Source organism: Rana temporaria, chromosome 1 (assembly GCF_905171775.1).
Source record: "Rana temporaria chromosome 1, aRanTem1.1, whole genome shotgun sequence".
Lineage (NCBI taxonomy): Eukaryota > Metazoa > Chordata > Amphibia > Anura > Ranidae > Rana > Rana temporaria.
The window spans coordinates 157,289,285-157,311,575 of NC_053489.1; positions in this window are offsets into that span (position 1 = coordinate 157,289,285).

Consider the following 22,291-nt stretch of genomic DNA (forward strand, 5'->3'; position numbering starts at 1 on the left):
CTTTTCTGAAAACCAGAAATATGTTCCTATGTTGCTGAACTTCACTCTTGGCTATGACCATTGGCTTCAGATCTATTGCTTCTAATAACATATCAGTTTGTAAATAGATAGAAAACTGACTGAAAGACAGAATTCAGAGAGTGGTGGTTAATGATTCTTACTCTGAATGGTCCAAGGTTATCAGTGGTGTACCCGAAGGTCCAGTGTTGGGACCCTTACTTTTTAATATTGTTATAAATGATATTGGGTCTGAGATCAAAAGTAACATTTCTGTCTTTGCAGATGACACCAAGCTATGCAGGGGAATAACGTGTTTACAGGATGTAAAGCCGACCTCAATGCTCTGTCTAATTGGGCGACTGAGTGGCAGATGAGGTTTAATGTCGATAAATGTAAAGTTATGCACTTGGGGGCTAAGAATATGCATGCATCATACATACTAGGGGGAGTACAACTGGGGGGATCCATAGAGGAGAAGGGCCTGGGGGTTTCAGGTGATCATAAGTTCAATAATGGCATGCAATGCCAAGCTGCAGTTTCCAAAGCGAGCAAAGTCCTTTCTTGTATTAAGAGAGGTATGGACTCCAGAGACAGAGATATAATTTTGCCCCTGTACAAATCATTAGTAAGACCTCATCTGGAATATGCAGTCCAGTTTTGGGCACCAGTTCTCAAAAAGGATATGGGGGAACTGGAGAAAGTGCAGAGAAGGGCAACCAAACTGATAAGAGGCATGGAGGAGCTCAGCTATGAAGAAAGATTAGAGGAACTGAATTTATTCACTCTTGAGAAGAGGAGAAAAAGGGGGGATATGATCAACATGTACAAATATATAAGGGGTCCATATAGTAAACTTGGTGTTAAAGCGAAGTTCCAACCACAATTAGCATTTTTTAAATGTATGTCCTTTCATCCTGCGTTTTTATAATATAAATCTGGTCACTTACTATTTTACAATCCGCTGTCGATCCGCATAGATATTCAAAAAAGATAGTTTATAAAACTATATCTACACCGTTGTCATTTTGCTTGTGGGCAATGTGAAGCCTACAGGCACTTACTTCCTGGAAGTCTTGGATGGGGAGTGATAATTGGACAGGGCACTGCATCCTGGGAAATGATGACACACATTTCCCAGGAGCATTAGAGGGAGATGATGTCAGAATCCTAGGTGGTTTCAAAGGCAGATTTCGTGGGACAGGCATTTTCTTTTTTAGTTGTAAGCTACAGTTTAAAGCAAATTTTTTTTTTGATGGAACCTCCACATTAAATTATTCACTTTACGGTCAACACTGAGGACAAGGGGGCACTCTTTACGTCTAGAGGTAAAGAGATTTCATCTCCAAATACTGAAAGGTTTCTTCACAGTAAGAGCTGTGAAAATGTGAAATGTCCCTCCAGAGGTGGTTCTGGCCAGCTCAGTAGATTGCTTTAAGAAAGGTCCTTTCCTAAATGTACATAATATAACTGAGTACTAAGATTTGTAGGTAAAGTTGATCTGGGGAAAATTCGATTGCCTCTCGGGGGATCAGGAAGGAATTTTTTTCCCTGCTGTAGCAAATTGGATCATGCTCTGCTGGGGTTTTTTGCCTTCCTCTGGATCAACTGTGGGTATGGAGTTGCGTGTATGGGATTGTACTGTGTTTTTTTTTGTTTATTTTTTGTGGTTGAACTGGATGGACTTGTCTAGTTTTTCAACCTGACTAACTATGTAACTTGGCTTGTTTTCAAATTTCTGTGGTTTGTCTGCCACCTGACGCTGCCTTCTTCCTAGTTTTCAACTACCCCTGTCCACCATCTTTTCCCTGTCTACCACCTTTCCACCTCTACATTGGTGGTCATTAGGATAGGTGCCCCCTCACATCGTTGGTCAGTGGGAGAGTTGCCCTCTTACATTGATGGTCAGTAGAAGGAATTCCAGGAATTTCCTTTTTAGTAGGATGAATACACTGCTCAATGAATCTCTAGCACCTTTTGAAGGCATCTCAGGTTTATGCTAAACCCTGGTTGAGAAATGCTGATCTAGAGCAGGCTTCTGAAATGGACAGTTTTGCAGGTTATGACCTGAGTTAGATGTGCTATGCTGAACCCCTGGGGCCTAATCTTGACTGATGACCTCATTCATACCAATTCTGCTAAAAAAAGAGAGAGCTAGGGACACTGCACTATACATAGTAACCTCAAATGGTATGGTTGCTGCACTCATCTACCTAGTACAAAGAAGTCACAGGAACCATATTGGATGTTCCTTTAGCCTGCTGTGTGCATGGTAAGTCTGAGTATCTATCTAGGAATTGCCAGTCAGAGAACTAGAGTTACTACTTTTGGGTTTCCCAATGTTTCCACCTTTGCAGAGGCTCAGTGTCAAGTTGTCACATGGGTGCAGAGAATGTAGTAGCCAGAATAAAAATGTACCTAACCTAGTAAAACAGGGCTACAAATGGTTGGTATTTGTGGTTAGCATTTCTGCCTAGCAGCACCAGGGTCGTTGGTTCGAATCCCAACCATGGAACTACATGCCTGGAGTTTGCATGTTCTCCCTGTGCCTGTGTGGGTTTCCTTCTGGTACTTCGGTGTCCTCCCACACTCCAAAGACACACTGGGAGGTCAGTTAATTGGCTTCTGTCTAAATTGATCCTAGTATATGTATAAATATGAGATAGAGATCTCAGATTGTAAGCTCCTTGAGGGCAGGTACTGATGTGAAGGTGCTATATATATGTAAAGCGCTGCGTAAATTTAAGGCGCTATATAAGTACAAAATAAAATAAAATATTTTGCAAATGATTCCTAGTGAGTGTAAATGTTGAACATGTTCAGCTAGTTGGTGGTCTATTTTATTATGGTTATATGCAGGGTAGAATGTATTTGTCTGATTTTATGTAGGAAAAGTAAGCAGTGGTTTTAAATGTGAATCTTTAATCAGTGTTTAGAGTGCGTAAGCCCTTATTAGTGTAATATTAATAAATTATTGGAACACTAAAACAATAGTTGTGCATTTGCATCTAATTGCATGAAGAGAATGGGGGGAAATGAATCACCTTTAACATTTTAACAATAAAAAAAACTGCCAGTGAAAAACCTGAAAAAAAAAGGAAAGCAGCAGTCAGACAGCAAGATTGCAAATTTGAATAAATCACTGCATCGCACACAGAACCCTGTTGCAAAAAATAGCCAGAGGGCAAAAAAAATAAAAATAAATTTAGTTTATGATTTTATGATTCACTGCAACAAGCAAGTATGTACAATTACCTATGATTTTAGCAGTGCTGTGAACTTAGAAGTCAACTCCAGACAGATTCAAATTATTGTAGGCAGTGTAATCAATTAAAAATAACAATGAATAATACATTTATTTTTAAAAACAACTAGTTTAAATGTTTATGTAAATCAGAAAACTGGGAAAGGGTACCCAAAACATTGTGACAGGAGGAGATAGCAAAATGAACAGAGAGATGAAACATACTGTACTGTGCTACTGCTGGGCCTCCCCTGTCCAATCACAGAGAGACAGAGAGGTGAGCAGGCTGTGTCGCTTAATTGATGCGAGATCATGGAAAATTTAGTACACAAACTTATATTAACCACAGCTCCACTCAAACAACACCAAATACAAATGTGACTCAATTTATAAATATTGTTATGCCGTGTCTTTAACCCCCCTGGCGGTATTCCCGAGTCTGACTCGGGGTGAGATTTTCATGCCAAAAGCGGTAACCCAGAGTCAGACTCGGGCTTGCCTCGCTGCAGCAGCAGACAAAGTTACTTACCTTGTCCCTGGATCCAGCGATGCCACCGCGCTGTGTGAGCGAGCGGGACCTCGCTCGATTCACACAGTGTCCTCCTGTGCCGCCGATCTCCGTTCCCTGCGACGTTACGACGCACGGGAGCGGAGAACGGCGCCAAATTCAAAAACGTAAACAAACACTATACATACAGTATACTGTAATCTTATAGATTACAGTACTGTATGTAAAAAATACACACCCCCCTTGTCCCTAGTGGTCTGCCCAGTGCCCTACATGTTCTTTTATATAATAAAAACTGTTCTTTATCCCTGCAAACTGTAGATTGTCCATAGCAACCAAAAGTGTCCCTTTATGTCAAAAATGGTTTTAGATCAGCTAGAAAACAGCGATAATAAATTATAATCACTTGCAGAATTGTGCGATAGCGATTTGTGGGGAAATTCGTCATAAAAAAAAATATATAATGACAGCAACAATTCTGCAACTGAGCAAATATCAGTGATTTTGAGTTGATTACATTATTGAATACTTTTTATTAGAATTATATTATTATTTGTTATAATTATTTATAATTATTTATTATATTATAATTTTGTTTTTAAAAAAATGTCACACCCGGGATGCCTACTAGTCTCTTGTTTGGACAGATTTAAGTGAGTTATTCCTAAAAATTACAGACCTACAGTATAAAACGCCAAATTTCCTTGCAAATAATGGTACCGCTTTCAGCATCTTTTTTCTGAAAGAATCATACCGCCAGGGAGGTTAAATCATAATAAAGTGCTATATTATCATAATTATGTAATAAGTAAACCATAATCATACATCAAAAATGTAATCTGTGCATATAAAATATGGTTATGATTTAAAAAATTAAAAATTAAAAAAGAAAAAAAAAAAAAAAAAAAAAAAAAGGAAAAAAGGGGGAAAGAGGGATCTCAAGAATCAAGATTTTCCTATCCACCGACCCCTCTCTGCAGTCCTATTTTTTCTCATATAGCCATATCCTTATCGCTCTAGGATTCCCGGTCTTCCCGATCTTCTATATCGTTCGCCCATACCCTCCTTAGGCCTCTCTTCTGGTGTCCGTATAGGACTTCCAGGATGACCACGTTCTTAAATATTTTTCCTTTTGGTGTAGTGCTGTCAGGACTAACTCTTCTAATTTGCTTATTTCTTTAACTCTACCTATCCACATCTCCACTGTTGGTGGGCTTGATGACTTCCACTTCTTCGCTATACATGCCTTTGCAGCGTCTAAGAGGTGGCGTATGATTGATTCCCTGTAATCTCTTTCTGCTATATAATTTAAGTGTAGAAGGTAAAATTCTGGATCTTCCGGGATCTCATGTTTTGAGCAGACCTCAAGAGCTCTTTTAATCTCTAACCAAAAACTCCTCAACATAGGGCAATCCCAAAATATATGTAGCATCGTTCCTTTGGTTTCCTGGCACCTCCAACATTTATTGGTTACCTCTGGGAAAATTTTATTTAGTCTTTCTGGTGTCCTATACCATCTCGTAAAGATCTTGTAATTCGTCTCTTGTATTCTCACGCAGAGTGATGTCTCGTGTGCTCGCCTATATATACATTGACGCTGTTCTGGACTAAATGTCTTTTCTAATTCTCTTTCCCATTCTTGAACGCACTTCGGAGGATAGGCTCCTGATTGCCCTAGTAGCTCATAGCTTATTGAGAGAGTATGTGATAACGTACCTTTTTCGTTACACATTTTCTCAAACCTCATGAGGGGTCTTTCGAAACTCTCGGGATTCGGCAAGGTATTCAGGAAATGGACCATCTGAAGTGCGCTCCAGAATTTAAGACGAAATGCCTTTCCTGTTTCCATCAGTTCCTCTATTGTTACCCATCTCCCCATTTGGATGTACCTCGCTACTTGTGTGCACTCTCTGGTCCTTAAATGCCGAAATGCTCCGTCTTCATATCCCGATGGGAAGAGGGGGTTACCTATCACTGGGTATAATGGAGAGGTCCTAGGCTCAATTCCTATCATAGGTAATACTGTTGCGCAAATCCTCACTGTATTGCCCACTATCGGATTTTTGTTTATTTCTTTCGGCAACGAGGCAAACCACCATGGTGCTCTTTCAAGGGGTGTTTTATATTGTGCCTGTTCAATTTGTACCCATAGTTTCGTGTCCGAATGTCTGTTCCAATCAATTAGCCTATTCAGATGAGTTGCATAGTAGTATTTCCGTATATCTGGGACTCCAAGTCCTCCCTGCTGCTTAGTATTCATTAATTGTTTCCTTTGTATCCTGGGATTTTTATGTGCCCATATAAACTCAAAAATCACTCTCTGACATTGTTTGAGATACTTTACTGGTATATGTATTGGAAGTGTTTGTAATAAATAAAGAATTTTCGGGAGTATGTTCATCTTGATAATATTACATCGACCTATCCAGCTATGAAAGCCCTGATTCCATTTATCCAATAAGATCTTCACTTTTTTTAAATTATTATTATTTTTTTTTTCTTCCTTTATCCTCCTCTGTTTGTGTTTTTTTGTTGTTCTTGTTTTTCCTGGATGCCCCTCCCTGGAATCCGGGGGGGAGGGAAAGATACGAACGAAAGAGATATATGCCTAATAGGGGACGTATAATAATAAGTAGGATGGCGATGGTCGGGCTGTACTATCCCTTTTGTATTATGTATTATGTATTGTATTGTATCATTTTGTTTTAAAATAAAAAAAGAGATTAATCAAAAAAAAAAAAAAATATGGTTATGACAGCAGACAAACAAACTATAGCATGTGCCTAGAAGACCCCCATGCTCTGTTCCCTTAAAGCCAAAAATTGGATCACCTATAATACATAGCAAAATTGAAGCAATTATCTAGGACAAAATTCCTAAACACCTCAAAATATGGCAACCTCGGGTGGATCATTACCTTCCACCTGGGTTTGAGGAGTCCCTCCTGGAGCCTTGAGCTCTTACTACTACTGTTTGTAATGCAATGAGTCACGATAATGAATTAACATTAATATTTATTTCATTTTATGTGTTTATTTGTTTTTAAATGATTTTCCATGGTATTCGTTACGATAGCCAGGTATTGGATGATTGGTGGTGGATTGATTGGTTGTCCCGCCTCGTGACTATAAAATCCCTGTTATATGCTTGCTCTTGAGCATGTTATCTGAGGAAGGTGTTAAACCCTGAAACATGTAATTTTATACCGCTCAAGCTCCGACACCTGCTGTGACACTATTCACATCCCCTGCTCTTACCTGTCTGATCCATCAGGCTTTGCTGAAGTCTGCCCATGGCCGAAGTGTGTGTGACGTGGCCGGGGAGGAGTCCTGTGGTGTCCGGACACCTTACAACTCAGCCTCGTTCCCATTGCCTTTCCAGCATCCACCTTGGTTTTGCCAGCTGCTTCCGCAGCTCTGGCATCTTCCATTCTAGTCGCACAGTGACAGTGCCTCCTGGATCTGTGCCCAGTCTCTCTCCTCTCTAATGTAGCCCGGCGTTTTGGTTATGGTCACCGCTCTCAGTTCTTTGAAAAGTTTTTTCAGTTTTCCCATGTTTGGTCTGCAGCCCCCTCTGTTCACAGCCCTACAAAAGCCGGACAGCCTTCTCTTCACCATCTTTGGCTCCATTTCTGGCACTATAACAGTGAGTTTGTCTTTTCTAATAGTCATTCCTAGCTGTACTGTGTATTGGTTGCATGTTTTTCAGCAATAATCTGGACAAAAGCCTGCTTAGAGAATTAGACAGGTAACACCAACCACACAGCAGTGCATATTACAATTCATTGCAATATACATATACTGTATTTATTGGCTTGTGTAGCGCTACCCCCGAAGGAGCCGCTGGTTAGTTTGGGATCGGCTTACTGAGTTACCTTCTTGGCTTGGTTTAGGGGTGACATCCGTGAGTGTAGATGAAGAGCAAGTGTCCAGACACAAAATGAGTTTTCAATGCTTTATTCCAAGGCCCCAACATGGCCAACATCAACATGGCACACAATAGAGAAAGGTTGATGAGCGTAGAGAAACTTTAGTATCAGGCCTTGGATATGAAAAAGAGCAAGCCTGCTCTTAGCAATAGTGTAACTCGATTCTTCGCCACCCCGTTCAGGGTGGGTAAAGTGCCCCCGGACAGCAGACTATCACAGGCCTGGCAGCCGGGGCGCCACTTAGAGATCACTGGGAGGAACAGGCCTGTAGCACCGGTCTGACTCAGAGCCTCTGATACAGGCTTTATCAATTTGAGGTATGTGAGATCAGGATGAGTGAATCCTCCCAGTCAATTCAGATTTTTGTGTCACCAACTGACAACTTAAGCATACCTGTCATGCGGCGTGGTGACGGGATCCCCGATGGTTCGTCTAGGCCTCCTGGACAACCTCTAGTTCTAGGTTCTCGTTGAGCCGATCCCCCATCGCACAGCTCCCAGCCTAGGATCCTTACAGCCAATATTAGAGTGAGGCTCCGCATGGTGCGTAACCTCAGTGAAGCAGGCCACGGCGGTGGGGCCCATGGATGCGCGTTCCCTGACGGTGGATACCGCACCTGGAACTGGGGCCCGGCACAGAACACAGAACAATGGCGGTTGCCACAGATATACCCCCCCAGCATGCCCAACAAGTGCAGAACTCCTCTGATTGGTTGCTGGGGAAGGTGGGTCTGTCAGAACCCCTCTAGCGCTACCTGCCGCCCGGGGGTGATAACGCACCCCCGGAGCGCAGACTGACCTAAAGGACAGATTCTGAAATTGGCAACAACCCAAATTCCCACAAATTATGAATAGGAGTAAACTAATCCTCCCATTCCCCACTAATTTTTAGCGTAACGCCCATACTAAAAGTAAGGGGGCGCTACACTTATAACACCCACTTTTTTACCCTGAAAATAGAGGGTAAATGGTGCCTGCGTGTTATACGCAGGGGGCTGTGGAAAGTGTTTTTCCTGAAACTTCCCTCTTAAAGTTAGGGTGCGTGTTATACGCCTGTGCGTGTTATACGCCGATAAATACGGTACTTTTTTTTACATGCTGTTGATAGTACTACATACAACTTGTTCCCAGGAGTTAAAGGATCATCGCTGACATGTAGAGAAGATATTCAACATTCACCAATAGGTATATTAAGATTCTATATAATGAGTACAAAGATAAAGTGATAAAGTAAGCCTGAAAAGGTAAATACTGTGGTATACACATTGGTGTAAAAAAAAAAAGAAAAGACGAAAAGGAAAAACTAAAACAATCTTTTCTTTTGGAGTGTAGTTTGGAAATCCCTGGTCCAATGTGGTTTGTACCATTATGTATAGGCCCCCAATAATACCAATATTTTGCCCAGGAAGTATTTGGTCTGTTTTTTTGTGATTTTTTTTTTCATTTTCCACACCAATGTATACTATTTACCTTTTAGGGTTTACTTCATCTTTGTACCCGTTATATACAATCTTAATATACCTATTGGTGATTTTTTAATGTCTTCTTTATACGGCGGCGGTGATCCTTTAACTCCTGGGAACAAGTTGAATGTGATGCCCCGTACCCCTGACCGGTTTTCCCGTCAGGAAAACTGCCATGACAGCTTTTGGCCGGGAGAACCGGCCGTGTGTATGCTCCATCGCAGTTTTCCAGACGGGATTCCAGGCGGACTTTTTCCCATCTGGAAAACTGGTCATGTGTATGCTTTCCTGAGGGGAAACAAAACATGCATGCTCAGAATCAAGTAGGAGACGAGAGCGCTTGTTCTGGTAAAACTAGCGTTCGGAATGGAGATAGCACATTCGTCACGCTGTAACGAAATGAAAAGCACGAAAACTGAAAAGCGCAAATTGTCTCTCACCAAACTTTTACTAACACAAGGATCAGCAATAGCAGCCCAAAGGGTGGTGCCGTTTGATTGGAACTTCCCCTTTATAGTTCCGTCGTACGTGGTGTACGTCACCGCGCTTTGGACGGGCGGTAGTTGGCCTGAACGTGTGTATGCAAGGCAGGCTTGAGAGGAATCCCGTCAGAAAAACGTAGTTTTTTTTTTCTGCCAAGAAAAAACGGTCGTGTGTACTAGGCATGATGCTATCAACAGCATGGAAAACATATGTATATTGTAGTATGTACTGCTGTATGGTTAGTGTTACCTGTCTAATTATTTTTATAACTTTAGAGGTTTATGCAATTTCTCCCTGAGGAAGTAGGCCTTTGTCCCACAAAACATGTCAGAGACGAAGAACAATAAAATGTATGTTTTTTTATCTCTAAAATCTTGTGTGGTACTTAAAAAGTCTTAGTATTTTACCTTGTTAGGGAATTGATTATTTTTGATTATCTTAAAATGTTTACGCAGCCTGATTAATTTCAGTAAGTGAAGCCTAGACTTTGAAAATCACTATTGTAACTATAGAGATGACTGGAGAGATTTCTTCAGTCATCTGAGGGTCATCAAAAATTGTAAAAATGTAAATAATTGCGCATAGAGAACAAATAAGCAGCCAACACATCACTAGACATACAGTGCAAATAGAAATAAAAAACAAAAGTGTGGCGCTAAGTGAGCAAGTAAATAGCATGTGAACCTGAAAAGGTGAGGTAGGCAAAGCAAAATTGAATGTGAACAAAACCAAAACATAAAAGTCCAAAGTGAATAAAAAAAATCTATGGAAGGTCCATTAACCACTTAAGGACCGCCGCACAATGGCAGAATGGCACGGCTGGGCACATGGACGTATATATACGTCTCCTTTAAGAGCCCAGCCGTGGGTCGCGAGCGCGCTGCCGCCGGGGGGCTAGCAAACCGTTACAAAGCTGAAGAACGGGGAGAGGTGAGTGTAAACAAACCTTCCCCATTCTTCTCTGTGGCAATGTCAGTGAAAAGTAAAAAATATTGATTTTTTTTCAAAATTGTCGCTCTATTTTTGTTTATAGCGCAAAAAATAAAAACTGCAGGGGTGATCAAATACCACCAAAAGAAAGCTCTATTTGTGGGAGCCACGTTGCCCGACCGTGCAATTGTCAGTTAAAGCGACGCAGTGACGAATCGCAAAAAGGGGCAAGGTCCTTAACCTGCATATTGGTCCGGGTCTTAACCGATTAAAGATCAAAATAAAGTGAACGGGTCTTTCTTGGATAATCCGGGATGAATCTTGAAAATACAGTCAAAATGGTAAAGTGTTCATGCTTACCAGAATCGATGGACACATGTATCGTATAGCATGTGGGTCAAACAGGCACTCTTGAGGGAATGATCTCAAACAGAAACTCCAACCACTGGAACAATGGTAAGAAAGATTTCACCCAATGTTGAATGGGGACTGTCAGGTATCCATGATTGACTCCAAAACATGCGATGAATCACATCAAATGGTGTGCAAGAAAAACAAATGATCCACACATAGTGTGATACTGTTTGATGTTTAATGGTAAAAAAGGGGGTTTGCACTTACAGCAAATCCAATAAAACAAGCTTGTAAATAAAATGAGTATAGGCAACGATTCCAAGACGCGTTTCGTCCTATTGGACATCATCTGGTGGTCATCAACATGACTCAACTTACACCGTGGGAAAAGAGTTTGTACTAATGCCTATCATAAATGATTTTCAGCATACTTGCCTCGCCCCCCCCCCCCCAACTTTTTTAGTTCAGAGGGGCTACTATAAGTACCAAAAGGAATCAGTGCCTAAAAAGTGGTTCATTGGTGATTTTAAATTCAACTTTCTGGCACATGTGATGCTGTAAAGCATCCTGAGCATTAATTCTATCTCACATGACAGACAATGAGAACTGTGAAAAGGGGATCTGGATGTGGATTATTTTGGAGAACTTTCTTCATAATTGTTGATTTTGTACAGATCACCAGCTTAATTATCAGTCCACCGGTTCATTTTGTAGGCATTTTTCATGCATCATATTAACATTATAGAAGAGCTTAGCTTCTCTATTTGTAATCCAACATTTATTGATTTAACAGTATGTCATTACCTTTAAAGCCTGTGTCGACAGACATTGAGCTGCAAGTTTGAAAATGACTTGCTAAGCCATTGCTAGACTTGCCAGGCTTCACAAGTTTGTTGCAAAATTGTTTTGTAAAAAATTATTTTTATTACATTTTTTTAATACAAGACAAACAATAACAAAAACAAAAGGACTCGGCAAACCACCAAGCCTAGCATTGACTTTACTCCGTTCCCCCTCCCCTCCTAACTTGAATAGATTCCCCGGATATGTAATGTCACGGAAGGTCCCCGCATCCAGATCGAATGCTTCCGTCATGTACCGCTTTCATCAGTCTGGACATAGATACTCGATTTTAGCTGCCTTGAAACACACAACGAGACGAGACTTGTATGTGTGCTAAGTATGGACTGTTTAATAGGACCAAGAATACAGCTTTATATAAGGTATAAGGTATGTTTCAACAATCACAGGAACAATGAAATCTCCACCCCCCTTCACACCATGGGGGGCTTCAATTACCTACTTTTAGATAGACACCCTGGCACTGAACCTGACAAGACACATTCCTAGATAATGACATCAGTGGAGGTAATTACTAATTGTAACAGAATGCGTTACCCAGACAGCCTGAAAGGAGACTTCTGACCTTTTTGACTTAATCAGTTACAACACAGTATTGTTATCACACAATAGAAAGGTCTAGGAGCAGACCTGAATTAACACCTCTACAGCCTTACACAATGGACAATTAGTATATCTTCTGAGTCTATTGACCTGGTTGGGGGTCAGAATAAAATCACCTGTACTATGTCTCAAGACATCCTGGAATATGAACTATCAGTATCAGTAATGTCCCATCTCATAGAATTTATGATATAATTTCTTAGTCACCCTATGGCCCTATTGGACATAAGGTGACCCTAGACATAGGAGAATCTGAGTCTGTCACATTTCTCCCCCATCAGAAGATGACTAACAGGGTTCCAGACCTCCACCTGGTCTGGACATGCGTTAGTCGGACAAAGTGAATTCACATAGTCTGTCCGCATGACCTCCAATCTTGGCTGCAAGGAGTAGTTGACACCAGTAGAGGGAACCCCAAACGGGTTGACTCCAAAGTTAGTCAGTAGTTCGGGTCCTCACGGAAGGTCCCCACATCCAGATCGAATGCTTCCGTCATGTACCGCTTTCATCAGTCTGGACATAGATACTCGATTTTAGCTGCCTTGAAACACACAACAAGACTTGTATGTGTGCTAAGTATGGACTGTTTAATAGGACCAAGAATACAGCTTTATATAAGGTACAAGGTATGAATTAACACCTCTACAGCCTTACACAATGGACAATTAGTATATCTTCTGAGTCTATTGACCTGGTTGGGGGTCAGAATAAAATTACCTGTACTATGTCTCAAGACATCCTGGAATATGAACTATCAGTATCAGTAATGTCCCATCTTATAGAATTTATGATATAATTTCTTAGTCACCCTATGGCCCTATTGGACATAAGGTGACCCTAGACATAGGAGAATCTGAGTCTGTCACATGTAACATCCACCTCCCCATGATATAACAGGACTTCTGAACCGGGCTCCCACCTTTTGCAGTAGAATGACACAAGTAACTTAGAGCCTACCTACTAGACATATCACCCTAAGTTGTTAGCCCACTGTTAAATCAGACTCATACCAGGCACACTTTCTCTAATTTCTTCCCGCAGCCCCTGGATAACTATGTTGCCTTATAGAATGGGATCATTGAGTTAACCAGCCCCTTCCAGAAAACTAGATCAGGGGCCCCTGGCTTCTTCCATCTAAGCAAGATAGCCTTCCTCCCATAAAAAAAAGTAAATTTAGTAGAGTTCTATGAGCTCTGGATAGAACCACCTCCTCCACTAAACCCAGGAGGCATACTCTGATTGTCAAAGGAACCGGTACAATCAGCACCCCTGTATATACAGGAGGTGACTTTGGTCCAAAACTGCTGAACTCCAAAATATACAATGTGCAGCTGCCGGAGCAAAAGAACATTGATAGCGATTTGACCCCTGATCCAACCTCAGGGCTAACCGATTCTGCCGTTTGATTCAAATTATATGGTGAAATGTGCAGACAAAAAATCTACATCTCTCTCACCCTTTTCAGCGTCTCAGCCCAACAGGAAGGCCAAACCCATTTATTGGTCTTTTGTAAAAAATATGACATCACAAAACATGCATTCAATTGGTTAGCTTACACATTTTACTCCCACTCACCCACCCCCTTGTGAACACATGTAAAATCCTTTGTCGAAAATTCATACACAGGGGTCCTCGTCAGTTCTGCAAGGGCTTCTTCATAGTACAAACAGTCCACATTTAAAGTCTCTTTCACATTCGCCATGTTTGCTCCCTGAGTGAGGTAGCAGAGGGTGGAAGTCCATATTTGCTTCACTCGAGAAGAGGGCTTTGAAGTGAAACCATTTAGGAATGCAATAGAAAGGAGGGGGGAATGGAGTGAGAATCAGGAGTGAGTGAGGGGGATGGAGTGAGAATCAGGAGTGAGTGAGGGGGGATGGAGCTGCTCTTGATTTCAATAGCTCTCTCTGTATGTAATGTGCCTTTAAAACAATATCTGACAAATCTCTTCAAGGAAAATAAACACTATTGTGATACATCTTTTTCACACATGCATATATTAAAAGAAATTTAAATAATATAAGAAGAGAAAACATTTTAGTGGTTCTTAATAAAAGAATTAGCCTAACTCAAAAATAGGAATTTTAGAATAATCTATCACAACATCTCCAGCATTCTTCCGGAACAGAAGGGTATATCAATGCCAATCTTACTTTGGTACAGGCTCTGGAAGTATCCACAGTGCCCAACTGAAAAAGTTCCAGTGTTCCTTCATACTAGTTGTACAACTTGAATACATTTTAGGATACCATGGCAAGATTCAACTAAACAGCCTTTGTTCAAACGACAGCATTGAAAAAAAAGAAGAAAAAAAAAAAAAAGAGACACCAGGGATATCCACTCTGGAATTACTTGAATGCTAGATCACCCATCTCAAGACATGGCAAAAGCCTAGGATGGGAACTCATGTGTGACATTAGTAGTGAAATGAATCTAGCATACATATATAGTAGCAAAAGGCAGCAAGAATGATTGGATGTGATTTGAAAAAATTGGCCAAAATGCTCCTAAAGCCATTATCAAAAACAAAATCGTCACCTTGTCTCAATGTAAGGACAGTCATGGAAGACATACATTTATGCATGGTACAAATGCACATGAATATTAAACTGAAAGCTCCTTTCAGCATATAGGTGTATTCAGATGTTCTGACAATGATAAAGATTGTGAAGAAAAACACATTTCAAAATTGTTCATTCCGGTTCCACTAACACTATAAATCAGTCACTATAGGACAGGCAGAACAGCTCAGTTTGTGAGCACAGACCTGCTGCAACAATAAAAGATGAGATAATGTCTGTTCTTATGAATGGCCATCCATTTCACAGATGGTACCCAATCCCCAGGATGTTTATAAAGTTGGGGGCTGCAGCAAACTAGCTTGCATTACTTACCTCTCTAACATCTTTTAGAGCCACAGAAACCCATATTAAATGATGTATGATTTATAAAGGTACTCACAGATGAGGAATATAATATTTGCTAAGAAACGCTTTTTTTTTCTGTTTTGCTTTGGCTGGAAGCTGATGCTACACAAAGATGGTAGCAGCGGTAGCATAATCAAGTCACATGTACAGATAATATCCAAGTAATATATTACCTTGACATTCAATACACATAACGTGCATAGAAAATAAATAGGACGGCACAGATGAATCTGATTCATAAGTGTTAAAATAGGGGGTGTTCCCACTTCTTACAGTCATATTGCAAATGTAATTTAGCATTTCTCTCTGGGGTTGCAGCCATCTAGAAACTTACAGACAACCAATAAAATACATGGCAATTAAAGTGTAAATACACTCTAAAAAAAGGCTCCATTCTTTTTTGTGGAACACAGCTGTGCAGATGCATCCCATTACTCAATACCCTGTAACTAATGTTTGTAGAAAAAAAAAACGTTTTTTGGTTGTATGAAGATATTCACTCTAACTTTATGGAATTCATTTGATGCAAGGTTAATCACTTTATTTGTTGCTCACCACTTAAATAGCAGGAAATTCTCTCTGCAATATGCCACACAGCTGATGCCAAGCTTCGATGTCCGGCTTTCTGAGCAATAATTCTATCTCACATGACAGACGATGAGAACTGTGAAAAGGGGATCCGGATGTGGACTATTTTGGAGAAATGTTTTCATCATTGTTGATTTTGTACAGATCACCAGTTTAATTATCAGTCCACCAGTTCATTTTGTAGGCATATTTCATGCATCATATTAACATTATAGAAGAGCTTCTCTATTTGTAATCCAACATTTATTGATTTAACAGTATGTCATTACCTTTAAAGCCTGTGTCGACGGACTTTGAGATGCAAGTTTGAAAATGACTTGCTAAGCCATTGCTAGACTCGCCAGGCTTCACAAGTTTGTTGCACATTTTTTTTTGTAATTTTTTTGTAATTTTTTTTAATACAATACACACAATAACAAAAACAAAAGGACTCTGCAAATCACGATGCCTAGCATTGACTTTACTTGGTTCCCCCTCCCCTCCTAACTCAAATAGATTCCCCGGATATGTAACATTCACCTCCCCATGTACCGTATTTTTTTTTAACAGAAAAGTTTTTTTTTGTCTCCAAAAGGAGAGGTCTAAAGACATACATCAAATGACATTTACAAAAATACAAAACAGAACAAACAACAAAAGAAAATCATTGCAGCTACAGCTTACAGGAGAAGCGAAAACGTATTCATAGACCGAACCTCATACCTCTTGTTTGCGAAACCAGCTATTCATTCAACACATTAGCACCCACAGACTCTATGCAATATGTGGACAAGCACCGGGATTTTCCAGGCCCTGGGCTCCAGGGAGGACGATCGGGGGGAGGGAAGGAGAGGATAAGGGGAGGGGGGGGATAGGGGACCAGGCGGGGGGACATCCAGACCAAGGGAAAATAATTAAAGGGAAGGAGGAGGGGGCCAGGGAGAGGCCCAAGTCAAAGGGCAGCTCTCTCACCCCAAGGGCAGCACCTAGGACCCCGAGTCACTGCTTGGACCATGCACCCCAGATTTTCTCAAATTTTTTAGGACATTCATGATTCATATACGTGAGCTTATATAAGGGCAGTGTTGCATTCACAAGAGCTTTCCACTGGGAGACCGTTGGAGGATCCGGCTGTTTCCATTTAAGCAGATTAGACTTTTGGCATAGAAGGAGGCATAAAATACAAACAGCCGTTTGTGCGTGTTAGGTATGACATTGTCACATACACCCAGAAGCAGTATAATTGGATTCAGATCAATATGTACGTTGCCCACCGAGTTGATAACATCAACCACCCCTGACCAAAACTGCTGGAGGACAGGGCACTCCCAAACCACATGCATAAAAGTACCTAGCCCCGTATTACATTTGGGACATCTATCTGTTTGTGAAGGGTAAATCTTTGAGAGCCGCACCCCATGTACCGTATTTGCCGGCCTATGAGACGACTGGGCGTATAAGACGACCCCCTATTTTTCCAGGAAAAATTTTGGTTTTGGGATATACTCGCCGTATAAGACGACCCCCTTCCTACTGTTCTGTCTGGAAGCTGAGGGGTAGCCAGAACAACCGCTGACAGGAACAGGCTTTTTTCAAATCTCACTGTGCCATTACATTACATGTCTCACTGTGCCATTGCCTACCTCATTGTGCCATTACATTACATGCCTCACTGTGCCATTGCCTACCTCATTGTGCCATTACATTACATGCCTCACTGTGCCATTGCCTACCTCACTGTGCCATTGCCTACCTCGACGATCTCCCTACCTTATCCTGTATGCAGAGTTTGTCAGGCTGTGGGCATCCATTATTCAAAGGCAGCGCCTCCCCCTCATACTGTTCCATGATAGGCGGAACACTAATTTTCCCAGCAGAGCCTCTGTTCAGTGTTCCGCCTATCACGGATGTCCTCTCGTCCGAGGATGAGAAGGCATCCGTGATAGGCGGAACACTAAACAGAGGCTCAGCATGAGGAGGAGGCGCGGCTTTTGAATAATGGATGCCCGCAGTCTGACAGACAGGTACCGGCGTATAAGACGACCCCCGAGTTTTGAGGCATTTTTTTACATACAAAAGGTTGTTTTATACGCCGGAAAATACGGTACTATAACAGGACGTCTGAACCGGGCTCCCACCTTTTGCAGTAGAATGACACACGTAACTTAGGGCCTACCTACTAGACATATCACTCTAAGTTGTTAGCCCACTGTTAAATCAGACTCATGCCAGGCTCACAACACTTTCTCGAATTTCTTCCTGCAGCCCCAGAATAAGTTTGTCGCCTTATAGAATGGGATCATTGAGTGAACCAGCCCCTTCCAGAAAACAAGATCAGGGACCCCCGGCTTCTTCCATCTAAGCAAGATAGCCTTCTTCCCATAAAAAAGTATATTTAGTAGAGTTCTATTAGCCCGGGATGGAACCACCTCCTCCACTAAACCCAGGAGGCACACTCTGATTGTCAAAGGAACCGGTACCATCAGCACCCCTGATATACAGGAGGTGACTTTGGTCCAAAACTGCTGAATTTGAGGACAACTCCAAAATATGTGATGTGCAGTTGCCGGAGCAAAAGAACATCTTCAGCATTCTTCCAGGACAGAAGGGTAGATTGATGCCAACCTAGCAGGGGTGTAATATATTCTATTCAGGAATTTAAAATGTATCAGCCTGTCTCTTACTGCTACTAGGTGTTGAAACGGGTGGTCCCACATGTCATCCCAATCCTCCCCCTGTATGTCGGAGACATCAGCTTCCCAGCATTGCCTACATTTATTCACTGCCTTGGGCCTGTTTTTAAACAAGTCTTTGTACGTTACTGGGAAGGTCATGCTTGGCCTTGAGTTGGTCAAATGTTAATAATTCCCCATCTTTTGTAATATCCTTGAGTAATTTTACACCCTTAGTCACCCACCCCATGGGATCATCGAATGAGTAAAACTGCTGTAATTTGAGATTTATCCATAAGGGGATTGAAGGGGAAAAACCCCTGTAACTTGGGCATGCTAGTTTTACAGCCTCCTCCCAAGCTTTAATAATGCCCTTCATAGACTATGTAAGTGGAAGATCCAGCTTGGTGCCCCTGTGAATGGCCAGACAAAGTGATTCAGTTTGTTGCACAATTGCAGCAAGACTGCATTGTATGACTCCAGGATCAACTTTCTTTGCAAACATTCTATAAGTCTGCTGCAAGTTCTGGTTCAGTTATGTTGTGCAATAGTCATCCCACCACAGGGGTCACTGTGACTTGCAGAGCTCTTTCTGTAGACTCAACACTGCAACTTTGCTCTTGCTAGAGACTTGCCAAGTGTCAACTGGAACTTCAAGTGTCCTTCAAGTGTATAGCAAGTGTTCAATTCAACACCGCCACAAATTTGTGGCAAGTTATTCTTGCTATCCGGGTTATGATCTGCAATTGACCTTCTTCAAGCAGGTTTGTCATTGTCTTAAAATTGTATGGGCGTACAAAACCTGTCCGCTGGGAACAAAAGCCCATTGATACAGGCCCTTAGTCAATTTACTGGAGGCAGCTATCAGGCCCCATACACACGACCGAGTTTCTCGGCAGAATTCAGCCAGAAACTCGATCGGAGCTGGATTCTGCCGAGAAACTCGGTCGTGTGTACACTTTTCAGCGAGGAAGCCGACGAGGAACTCGTCGGGCCAAATAGAGAACATGTTCTCTATTTCCTCGTTGTTCAATGAGGAAAGTCGGCCCGCCGAGATCCTCGGCGGCTTCAACACTGAACTCGACGAGGAACTCGATGTGTTTGGCACGTCGAGTTCCTCGGACGTGTGTACGGGGCCTCAGACTTCTTTCTGTTTGCTGATCTGAACATTTTTTCATTTTAGCCACACTATACCCTGCTAGTCATGTATCCTACTTTCTCCTTTTTCTTCTTTCATTGCATCTTTTCATTTCAATTTTTTTTTTTGAAGAACAAGACATTACAGAATTAACATTGTTGAATTAGCAATTGTGGCAATTTCTTGGTGGTAATATCAACCTGCCGGGTAATGGATAAGGTCATATTCAAATAATGTGGTGAGTTGTTAATGTAATTGATTCTTGTGCTAGGTAAGTCCAGGGATTAAAAGGTGAGGTCATGGATCAACAGGGTATTATGAGGTTTACGTATGAGTGAAGTAAGGGAAAATGCTGGTGAGTGTTAATTAAAGCCTAAGTTTACTTAAAAAAAATAAGCGCACAAATAAGCACAAGAGACTTTACCTTGAGTGAGATGCGTCTCTTTTACTGCAGTGTCCCCATTTAGCAGAAATATACCTCCTCCAATGCCCCCCTGGTCCCAGTGTGGAGGTGGTTAATAGATCTGCGACAGTCACTCATCAAGCCCGACTATGACTGTCCTTTCCCCCCCCCAGCTCCTCCATTGTTGGCTTCTATGATTGAAACTTGATCTGTGAATGAAAGGGGTAAACCTTTTCAATCATAAGCCTTTCCTCCATCCAAAGATCATGTTTCATTCATAGAAACTGTAGTACCAGTTGTATTTTTCATGCCTCACTTTTCTATCCTCATTTACAACCCCATTTATTTATTTAGCACGTACACACAATATGATTGTTGGCCAGCTGAGCTTCAGATTTTTGTCAAAGGGCGGAATTTCAGCTCTTGAGCGCCACCTTTTGGGCCCCTTCTGATAATTTTGTGTTTGGTGAGCATTGATTCCGAGCATGCGTGTTTGTACTTTCGACTTTTGTACTAATAACTAACCATACGAAAATCAGACATGTAGTCTTTGTCCGCCTGAAATTTACTTGTCTGCCATCCAACATTTGTTGGCCGAAACTGGACAACGATTGTCAAAAGGAGCATACTAACTGTAAGGCCTCGTACACACGACCGAACATGTCTGCTGAAACTGGTCTGCGGACCAGTTTCAGCAGACATGTTCGGTCGTCTGTACGGGTGACCGGACCGGATTCCCGGCCGAGCGGACAGGTTTCCAGCGGACAAATGTTTCTTAGCATGCTAAGAAACATGTCCGCTGGAAGCCTGTCCGTCGGACATGTTCGGTCGTCTGTATGACTCACCGGACATGTCCGCTCGGCCGAAAGCCCTCACATGCGTCAAATTGATTCGACGCATGCGTGGAAGCATTGACCTTCCAGGGTCGCGCACGTCGCCGCGTCATCGTCGTGGCGACGGCGCGGCACGTCACCGCGTATCCTGTCCGCCCGGATTTCTGTTTGATGGTGTGTACAACCATCAGACAGAAATCTCCGAGCGGACAAGTCCGATGAAAACGGTCCGGAGGACCGTTTTCTTCGGACTGTCAGCTCGTCTGTACGGGGCCTAAGAATTTAGGACAAAAGTCTGTTAACAGAAAATCCCCTTCCAACAATCATACCTGGTGTATCTTTAATCAGCTATCATTCTTGTCAATCTTCACCTGTCCAATTTGTAAGTCTCTTCTTCTTTTGCCACTCATCTCTGTCAGTATTTGGTTCTTTGACCTCCTTCTCCATTATTTGTGTTATTCTCTATTCTCACTGTTTGCAATATGATCTTTTTTTCCTATTCATGTGTTTTACCATCCCGATCTGTCAGCCTGAGGCTGATCTACTAAAGGAGCTGAGAAAGTACAAACAATAAACTGTGTGAATATTCACTTAAACCAGGGGTGCCCAACCAGTGGCCCGCGGAGCCCTCTGATGTGGCCCGCGACCTCCTGCTCTTTGGTGGCATAGAATACTGTTATTAACTGTTTATTACTAAAATCACAGTGTATATACGGTCATATCTTTTCTACAGTGGTTACTGGGCTGCTTTCAAACTGATCCGCAGATGAAGACCAGCGCACCTGCGTGTTACCTGCACTGAGCCATAGACTTCTGTTATTACCTGCGAGTTTGGTGAGCTTTCTGAAAGTACACCAAATATGCAGAATATAATAGAAGTCTATTGCAAAGTGCAAGAAAGCCAAAGGTACACTGCGTTGCACCCGCGATGCGGAAAAAAACGCAGTGCATCAGTTTGAAAGCAGCCATGGGCCCCTTTCACATGGTCAGTCTGACCCAAGTGGAGTCTCCATTCATCCATAAGGAGTGGTAGATGTAAACCAACTTGTGCCTTACCTCCAATCCGCAAAAAAAAAATTTGCATTTGCATATGCAGAGCGGACACAGACCTGTCATCCACCCGCTCCACTCATTGTGGCCCACTACCGGTTGTCAAGTCACTTAGGTGGCCCTCGTGCTTCAAAAGGTTGGAAACCCCTGACTTAAACTATCCAATCATGCACAACTAATAAAAAAATAAATAAAATGAAAATTTTGTTTTCACATGATTAGATAATTGATGTGAATCTTCATTCAATTCATTGTCTGAACATTCTCAACTTAACCGCTTGCTGACCAGCCGCTGTCATACGGCAGCAGGTCCGCACGATCCTGCAAACCGTCG